Genomic DNA, 10,843 nt, shown 5'->3' on the forward strand with positions numbered 1-10,843 from the left:
GCGAGTGCAGTAGTAGGTGAGGGCTCAGCCACTACATTCCCTTAATCCCATAACCTTTTTTAACCTTTCTCTTGAATGCTTTTATTGTTGTTTTTATGGTTGTTACGGTAGGCTAAGAAGCCTTCCGCATCCTTTTGATTTGGCGGGTGGTCTATTCATTCTTGAGAAGCGCCTGGGTTAGAGGTTTTGTAGAGGTCCTTTAGTAGGGGTTGCAACCCTATATACTTTAGCACCTTTGGGTTGATTCAGCCTCCAAGAGGAACGCTGCGCTCAGTAAGGAAGACGAACTTAAAAAAGAGGCAGAGTAACGGTTCAATTCGACTTCCTTACCAGGTACTTATTATTTCATTGTTATTTGAGATAACTGTTATATGAAATATGGGATACTTAGCTATCCTTTAATCTTGTACACTGGTTTTCACCCACCCCCCTGGGTGTGAATCAGCTACATGATTATCGGGTAAGTTTAATATTGAAAAATGTTATTTTTATTAGTAAAATAAATTTTTGAATATACTTACCCGATAATCATGATTTAATCGACCCTCCCTTCCTCCCCATAGAGAACCAGTGGACCGAGGAATAATTGAGGAGGTGTCTACAAGAAGTACTTGAGTACCTGGCCACAGGTGGCGCTGGTAAGTACACCCCCTTCTAGTATTGTGATAGCTGGCGTATCCCTCCATAGAATTTTGTCGGGCAACGGAGTTGACAGCTACATGATTATCGGGTAAGTATATTCAAAAATTTATTTTACTAATAAAAATAACATATTTCGATCTTTGATAAGTACTGTATTTAGTGTGTGCAGATGTCAAGATATTTTATCATTACAACTTAAAAAAAGAGTTATAGCTTCTCGTTTAAATTTATATTCATCACTAATATTGCTAATCTAAGTTTATTACAACTTAAAAAGAGTTATAGCTTCTCATTTAAATTTATATTCATCACTAATATTGCTAATCTAAGTTTATTACAACTTAAAAAGAGTTATAGCTTCTCATTTAAATTTATATTCATCACTAATATTGCTAATTTAAGTTGGTAGTCCCTCTGGATAATTATGATTGACTAGAGTTATGTAAATTTTTTAAGATATTCTTTTCATCCTTATCGTGCTATCGAAGGAATTAACTAAATGGAAGACAACCTGTGAATAGTGGATTTCACGCGCCTTTGCTTTATACACGACACCCAAAAGGTGCTCGCGCGAGGGTTGTAACCTCAGCATTCCATGCTTTTACCTTCTCTGGTATAATTGGAAGGTTTTATCAGAAAAGATATATAAGAAGAACTCTTTTCACCGGGCGCCACAGGTCTCTCCCCAGAAATAGATTTTTCCTTCGTCAAAATCCCTTTTCTGTGCATTCGAGATATCCCAAGCATTGTTGAGTTATTTGCAAGAAATAAACAATAAGCATAGCTTTTGGTAGAATAGATTCTCAAGCTTGAAGTCTTTTCCATGTGATATTTATAAAAAGTGAGGACAAAACATGCTTGGGTTTGCTAGTAATTCACTATTAGTAAGTGCAGGTGCCGGACGTATTTTACCACACTAGCTGTGTGTAACATAATGCTATTTTATATGTCCATTAACAGTTGATTATTATTATTATGACTTGCTAAGCTACAACCCTAATTGGAGAAGCAGGATGCTATAAGCCCAAGGGCTCCAACAGGGAAAATAGTCCAGTGAGGAAAGGAAATGAGGAAAAACAGCAAGAGAAGTTTAAGAACAATAATAATATTAAGAAAAATCTTTCATATATAAATTATTATTATCTGATAGTCCCCAAACCTTGTAGAAGAATCCCAGGAGTTATATTAAACAATGACAGATTTATAACAAAATCTATTTACCATGGCACTTGCCCCAATTTTGCGGGGTAGCCCACATCAAACAAGGAACAAAAGGGGACCTTTCCTCTCTCACTCTCTTTTCATTTCGCAATGTTACAGCTTTTATGTGAACGCCAACGTCAGGTAACATAATACTGCTAACATTTTTATGCATTTTTGTATGATTTAATCCTGTTTTTATAAACATTTTCACATAGGTAAAAGTAAAAGCTTTTTTGGAAAGTTAAGATGATATTTTGAAAGTTCAGAGTATTCGCCATCAATGAAAGTGTGTTAACCCGTTTACCCCCAGGCTATTTGGAACTTTCCAACCCTTAACCCCCAGGGGTTATTTTTTTTCAAGCACATTTTGCAGTCTATTTTTTTTTCAAATTGCTCTAACAGCCTTAATTTTCATCATAGAGAGATCAGGTTGGTCTCATTCTCTTGGAAAATGCCTGAAGTTTTTCAAACAATTATCAAAAATATGCAAAAAAACATGTAAATAGCAGTTTTTTGCAAGAACGTACCGGTACGTCCATGGGGGTAAAGGGATGAGTTTTGTGAAACGTACCAGTACGTCCTATGGGGGTAAAAGGGTTAAGCAATGTCAATTAGGATTATTTATTGTCCATAGATGCTGTCATTTTCCATTTTGTCCAGTGTTTTTCGAATTATTTAGACTTATATTTACACAAATTTATGTAATTGAAACTGACAAAGTTATGTAGTTTTGAAGTGGGTTGATGTCATTATAAGCAAAGTTTATTATCTACTTAGTATATTCATTGCTCAATAATTAGAGTTGGCAGTTCAGAGTTTTAGCATTTTGTTTTTATATTTTCTTACATCATTATTTGAAGTCACAAAAGACTTGATTCACAATACTACATGTCTATGGGTATGATTACAATAAATTTTCAAATATAAAACAACTGTTGTTAATTCTACCGAGAAGGTCTTACACAGAATTCTATAACAAAGCAATTTAAAGATACTGTGAAAGTATATTTGTTTGTGGTGTACCAATTTTCGTGGTCTTCGTGGGTGGGCGAATCCACGAATTTAAAAATCCAACGCAAATTTTTATACACTGTCAGAATTTAGTATTGAACTTGGACACATTCGATTTGTGTTGGTGACCTACATTTTCTAAACCATTGCTGCTTCCTCCGGTGCCTTAGATGACCGCGGAGGTAGCAGCAGTAGGGGATTTCAGCATTATGAAGCTTCATCTGTGGTGGATTTGTGGGAGGTTGGGCTGTGGCACCCTAGCAGTACCAGCTGAACTCGGCTGATTCCCTGGTTAGGCTGGAGGAACGTAGAGAGTAGTCCCCCTTTTTGTTTTGTTTCTTTGTTGATGTCGGCTATCCCCCAAAATTGGGGGAAGTGCCTTGGTATATGGATGGATTGTGGATTACTAATTATTTTGATTTGTTATTGTGAATATGTTTTATTTTGGTGTGCACTGTGATAATTATAGCATTGGAAATGAACACTTTATCATAATTGGGGTTCAACTAATAACCAAAAAGGTAAAAGTTCCAAAACGGAAATCCACGAATTTAAGAATCCACGAACCAGCATTTTTTTAATAAAACGAAAATTGGTACCCACGAATAAAAATACATTCACTGTATATATAAAACCTTAAACAGACTAGAATGAAATTTTAAGTGATCTTTTACATTCGAATTGGTCACAATTGTATAAAGGGCTGAGCCTACTGTTTTCTGAAAAGAATATCATTGATAGACGTATCTCTTCTCGTGTGTTGAAATACCGAGTGAAGGACAAACCCTGGTTCAGTGATCCTTGTAGACTCTCTTACTTGAAAAGACAGGAGCTTATCATTTTTTAAGTGGTAGCAGATCAGATTTGACTTGCAAATACTATACTCGGCTAAGAAATGTTGCTCAGAGTTTAAGCTTTAAAAGAAAAGAAATACAATATGACCATAAAAGAAACCTTTTCTAGTACAACCCAGAAGCTTAAATGGTGGTCTACCCTGAAAAGGGATTTTGACGAAGGAAAAATCTATTTCTGGGCGAGGGACCTGTGTCGCCCAGTGAAATACTCCTTATAGCACCATTTCTAAGGTATAAATACTGCTAAATTTACCAGAGAAAAAAGTTGCATGGAATGCCAGGAATAAATCGAGCTTGCTCACCCCTATAGGGTGTCGGTATAGAAACTGGGGCGTGTTAGATCCATTATCAGGGGTCCCTTACCAATTAGTTTTCTCCTTCCTCAATATCCCTCGATACTACGGGGTGCCGGTCTACGTCCGACTACTGCCCGCTTCTATGGCTACCGCCACCCCTACCAACTTAGGTGTGGATTTAACAGTGTCTTCTTTACCTACACCAGATGGATCTCTCACTCGTTTTCCAGTTTGTTCAGTTGAAGAAGAGTGAAGGAGAGGTTTCTCTATAGAAGGGAATTTACCCAGGAGCTTAAATGGTGGGCTACCTTTAAATTTACACTCTTTGGTGTGGATTTAACAGTGCCTTCTTTACTTACACCAGATGGACCTGTCACTCATTTTCCAGTTTGTTCAGTTGAAGAAGAGTGAAGGAGAGGTTTCTCTATAGAAGGGAATTTACACAGGAGTTTAAATGGTGGGCTACCTTTAAATTTACACTCTTTGGTGTGGATTTAACAGTGCCTTCTTTACTTACACCAGATGGACCTGTCACTCATTTTCCAGTTTGTTCAGTTGAAGAAGAGTGAAGGAGAGGTTTCTCTATAGAAGGGAATTTACTCAGGAGCTTAAATGGTGGGCTACCTTTAAATTTACACTCTTTGGTGTGGATTTAACAGTGCCTTCTTTACTTACACCAGATGGACCTGTCACTCATTTTCCAGTTTGTTCAGTTGAAGAAGAGTGAAGGAGAGGTTTCTCTATAGAAGGGAATTTACACAGGAGTTTAAATGGTGGGCTACCTTTAAATTTACACTCTTTGGTGTGGATTTAACAGTGCCTTCTTTACTTACACCAGATGGACCTGTCACTCATTTTCCAGTTTGTTCAGTTGAAGAAGAGTGAAGGAGAGGTTTCTCTATAGAAGGGAATTTACTCAGGAGCTTAAATGGTGGGCTACCTTTAAATTTACACTCTTTGGTGTGGATTTAACAGTGCCTTCTTTACTTACACCAGATGGACCTGTCACTCATTTTCCAGTTTGTTCAGTTGAAGAAGAGTGAAGGAGAGGTTTCTCTATAGAAGGGAATTTACACAGGAGTTTAAATGGTGGGCTACCTTTAAATTTACACTCTTTGGTGTGGATTTAACAGTGCCTTCTTTACTTACACCAGATGGACCTGTCACTCATTTTCCAGTTTGTTCAGTTGAAGAAGAGTGAAGGAGAGGTTTCTCTATAGAAGGGAATTTACACAGGAGCTTAAATGGTGGGCTACCTTTAAATTTACACTCTTTGGTGTGGATTTAACAGTGCCTTCTTTACTTACACCAGATGGATCTCTCACTCGTTTTCCAGTTTGTTCAGTTGAAGAAGAGTGAAGTGTCGGTGGGGTAGTCCAACTGTGTTCTCTAGGGCCTGTCACGGCCCTTCCCTTTGATGAAGGGATTATCTAAATGGAAGACAGCCTGTGAATAGTGGTTTTCACACGCCTCTGTTGTATACACGACAACCACAAGGTGATCGCGCGAGGGTAGTAACCTCTGCATTCCATGCTTTTATCTTTCTCTAGTATATTTGGAAGATTTATATTAGAAAAGTGTAAAGAAGGACTTCTTTCACCGGCCGTCACAGGTCTCTTCCCAGAAATAGATTTTTCCTTCGTCAAAATCATTTTTCTCTATAGAAGAAAATTTACTCCTGGGGTTTTAGTGCTACCGGTGCACCCTGCATTATTTACAGATCTTTGTTGTGTCCCTTCTGCCCCTTAGCAACACTGCCTTCCTGAAATTTGGTACATACACTATCAGTGTATATCATAGAATCCTGATACATATTTGAGGTTCTTTCCACTTACTTCTCTATACTCTTTGGTCTCATTCTTTTCTGAAGTTGCTCAAAGAAAATTCAAGATTAGACCTATTTTTATCCAACTTCCAGTATCATTTTGTTAATCTGAAAAAAAGATCTCAGTTGTATTTTGATATTTAGTGGGAATGCATCTTGTATTTTCATGAACATTGCATCGTCCATGGCTATTTTGTTACAGCTGACCATGTGTCCTAGGGATTCAACTTCCCCATATCTGATGTAACTCTTAGAAGGTTGAGTAGCCATCCAATTCCGTTGCCCTCGCTCTCTTATATAGCATCGTCTCTTATGAATGGCTGTATAAACATCATTAATCCCCAGAATTTACCCAAGAAAAATAAAAGAAAACAACAGCATTCTTTTCTTAGATGCTGTGATTGTTAGACTAGTCAACACTTGAAATATGGTTATTTAGAGTGCCTACTTACAACAAATCATGTGTACATTTCTATTAAAATCCTTCTTAAGATGTAAAATCGCCTGCATTTTTCTACAGTATGTGTCTGAATGCATAGATAATGATTTTACCATAGTATAAATTTCCTCTAATATATGCTATTATAATTTCATTTTTTAATGTATTAATAAAACCAAAATAACTCAAGTACATTCTGCTAAAAAAAATTATCTAATGAATATTAAGTCTCCATTTTCTTGAGTGTTACCTAAATATCATTGCTCTTTTAAGAAAATAAATATAATGGTATTGTTTAAATATTCTGTATCAACACATTGGAAAAAGGTTTTGATGAGAAATATTCTAAATCATCGTTATATACTACATATTTGCTATTCAGAATATTATTCCATTTATTTAATGTGTTATAAAGAGCATAAAATTCAATTTCAAGAGGGTACACAAATAATGGGCTACTGTAGTTGTTCTTTAGCTCAAAACTAGTCAATTTTTCAATTGACCCAAAAAACTGGTGCAGTACTGTAATGACTTTACAAAGAGAAGTATCATGGAGACAGTGTTAATTGCTCTTAGGAAATGTCAATACAGTTAAATTCTAGTTTGTTCTCCATTGATTCTTATTATCCTTATGTTTTAAATCAGACTCGCCTAAGTTTTCTGAAAGCTTATAGACGATTTAGTCATTATTATTATTATCATTATTATTATTATTATTATTATCATTATTATTAATTGCTAAACTGCGACCCTAGTTGGAAAAGCAGGATGCTATAAGCCCAGAGGCTCCAATGGGGAAAATAGCCCAGCGAGTAAAGGAAAGAAGGAAAAATAAAATATTTTAAGAACAGTAACCTTAAAATAAATATCTCCTATATAAACTATAAAAACTTTAACAAAACAAAAGGAAGAGAAATAAGATAGTGTGCCTGAGTATAGCCTCATCCAGGAGAACTCTAACCCAAGACAGTGGAAAGAATTGCAAGAAAGATTTTAAAGATTGAAAGTGTTCATTGGTTATATAAAGCTAATGATTCGTAGTAGAGAAGGACATGAATAACAGAGGAGTGAAAGACTGCGAAAACAGCTAGACAAAGAATAAAAAACGGAGAGAGGTATCTGGAATGTTTTAGACACGAAAATGCCATGAAGACTCAAAATGGTTTATAAAATAGTAATCAAACCCATGCTATTATAGGGGACAAATATTTTAGCACTTAAGTGGAAAGAATGACTGCTGGAAAGAACCGAGAGGAGGTTAATGAAATGGATTGCTGGAATATCACTACTGGTAAGGAGGAAGAGTCAAGATGGAAGATTATATGGTTGCTGTGGCCTGACTGGTAACGTCTCTGCCTGGCGTTTACCAGTCGGGAGTTTGAGTCCCGCTCAGACTCGTTAGTGCCATTAGTGTCTGGAACCTTACCATCCTTGTGAGCTAAGGTTGGGGGGTTTTGGGGAGCCTATAGGTCTATCTGCTGAGTCATCAGCAGCCACTGCCTGGCCCTCCCTGGTCCTAGCTTGGGTGGAGAGGAGGCTTGGGCGCTGATCATATAATATATGGTAAGTCTCTAGGGCATTGTCCTGATTGCTAAGGCAATGTCACTGTCCCTTGCCTCTGCCATTCATGAGTGACCTTTAAAACCTTTACCGTGTATGTAATATAAAATATAAAGCTAAGGAAGCTCGATTGAGATACTATGTCCATGTAATGAGAAAGAAGGAGCTCGAAGCAATTAAGAAAGCTAAGGACATGCCAGTCACAGACAGGAGTGGGCCATCGTCAGATCGGATGGATAGATGCGATGAGGAGTGATATGGCTGTAGTAGGGTTGAGGGAACTAGAAGCAAGGAATAGAAACAGATGGATAAAGCTTCCTTGAGTGGTCGACCCTGTTAGATAATGGGATTAATAAGGTCAAAAGGAGAAGGTTGAATAAAGAAAGGAGAACTCATGGGATACCATGTTAGGGATAAATATGATGCACCTGTATTTGTATGCCCTTGTTAGTTGGACCATGTTAATTCGACAAAAATACATGCATTAATCAAGTTTCTATGTTATCTTTTATTCCTTATACACACATTCACACACACACACACACACACACATATATATATATATATATATATATATATATATATATATATATATATATATATATATATATATATATATATATACACTGACACACACATACACATCATTATCAGCTATAACTAGTCCACTACAGGACAAAGACCTCAGACATGTCCTTCCACTCCTGTCTGTTTATGGTGTTACTATCCCAGTCTATAGTCACAATTTTTCTTAGCTCATCAACCCATCGTCTTCTCTCCCCTCCCATATATATATATATATATATATATATATATATATATATATATATATATATATATATATATATGTGTGTGTGTGTGTGTGTGTGTGTGTGGTTATGTGTACGTTGCTGTTGATTAAAATTCAATTTATCATTAAAACAACATATACAAGATTAGAGTTCTACCTTACAGGTGACATGACAATGTGGATTCAGTACAAATTAAATATATTGTTTTTTATATGAAATAAAATAGAAATAATAATATCATGAATTTTGATAGAACAAACAATAGTCCCCAGATAATTTTTAAAATAGTTATCTTGAAAAATATCTAAGCAAATGAATATTATTTCAATTTTTATGTTTTTTCTTCAATAAGACGGTTATCAAACTTTAAAGCAAATATAATCCTTTCTAACTAACTATTGTTATTATCATTACTTGCTAGGCTACAACCCTAGTTGGAAAAGCAAAATGCTATAAGCCTAAGGGCTCCAACAGGGAAAATAGTCCAGTGAGGAAAGGAAAAAAGAAAATAGATTTTAAGAAGAGTAAGAAAATCAAAATATTTATACTATCCAGCGTTATCAAGTCAATTATTGATTATAGTATGATTCTTTATTGATGTTATTTGCAAGAAATATAGAAAAAAAATAAATAGATTAATTGATCTACAACCTTAGTTTATTATTTAATGAAAGAAGTGTTGAAAAGAAGAAATAAATTACATACCTGATATGGAAAAAAAAGACAAAATAATACAAAAGAAAGATTAAGTCTCTATAGTTTATATATGAAAGATTTATTTTAATGTCACCATTCTTTAAATTCTTAATTCTAATAGTTAATTACTTTTCTTGTAGTTTATTTATATCCTTATTTCCTTTCCTTACTTGGCTATTTTCTCTGTTGGAACCCTTTGGCTTTTAAGCATCTTGCTTTTCCAACTAGGTTTGTAGCTAATAATAATAATAATAATAATAATAATAATAATAATAATAATAATAATAATAATAATAATAATAATGTTGGAGCCATTGGGCTTATAGCATCCTACTTTTCCAACTAGGGTTGTAGCTTAGCAAATAATAATAATAATAATAATAATAATAATAATAATAATAATAATAATAATGTTCGAGCCATTGGGCTTATAGCATCCTGCTTTTCCAACTAGGGTTGTAGCTTAGCAGTTAACAATAATAATAATAATAATAATAATAATAATAATAATAATAATAATAATAATAACAATAATAATAATAATGATAATAATAATAATAATAATAATAATAATAATAATAATAATAATAATAATTATTATTATTATTATTATTATTATTATTATTAATATTATTATTATTATTATTATGTTGGAGCCATTGGGCTTATAGCATCCTGCTTTTCCAACTAGAGTTGTAGCTTAGCAAATAATAATAATAATAATGATAATAATAATAATAATAATAATAATAATAATAATAATAATAATAATAATAATTATCATTGTTATTATAATGTTGGAGCCATTGGGCTTATAGCATCCTGCTTTTACAACTAGGGTTGTAGCTTAGCAGTTAATGATAATAATGATAATAATAATAATAATAATAATAATAATAATAATAATAATAATAGAGGAATATCCCTAATGTCACACGCTTTTAAAGTATATGAAAGAATACTTGAAACCAGATTGAGAGGATATGTTGAACCAAAGCTGGGGGAATGGCAAAGTGGTTTTCGGCAAGGAAGAGGGACAACCGATATGATTTTTTCACTCAAGATGATATTCGAGAAAAGCTGGGAATGGAACAGGGACAGATATATTGCTTTTATAGACCTAGAAAAGGCTTTTGATAGAGTACCAAGAATGAAAATATGGGATGCCCTAAAAGACCCTTACTATGGAATCCCTGAGAAACTTATAAGAGCAATTTATAACACCTATCAAAACATCAAATCCAGAGTAAAAACAAATCAAGAGAATGAAGATTGGTTTGAAATTAAATCAGGAGTAAGACAGGGCAGCGTCCTTTCTCCACTTCTTTTTATATTGTTCCTAGACAAATGTATGAGGGAACGAGGCGAGGACGAAGCTGAAGATATGATCATCAACCTTCTGTATGCAGATGACCACGCAATGATAGCCCCCAACGCAGAAGCTCTCCAAGAAAACGTCAACAGCTGGAATGCGATCTTAACAGCAAATGGAATGCGGATCAACAAGGATAAGACAGAGATTATGC

This window comes from Palaemon carinicauda, chromosome 4 (assembly GCF_036898095.1).
Source record: "Palaemon carinicauda isolate YSFRI2023 chromosome 4, ASM3689809v2, whole genome shotgun sequence".
In the NCBI taxonomy this organism is placed as follows: Eukaryota; Metazoa; Arthropoda; class Malacostraca; order Decapoda; family Palaemonidae; genus Palaemon; species Palaemon carinicauda.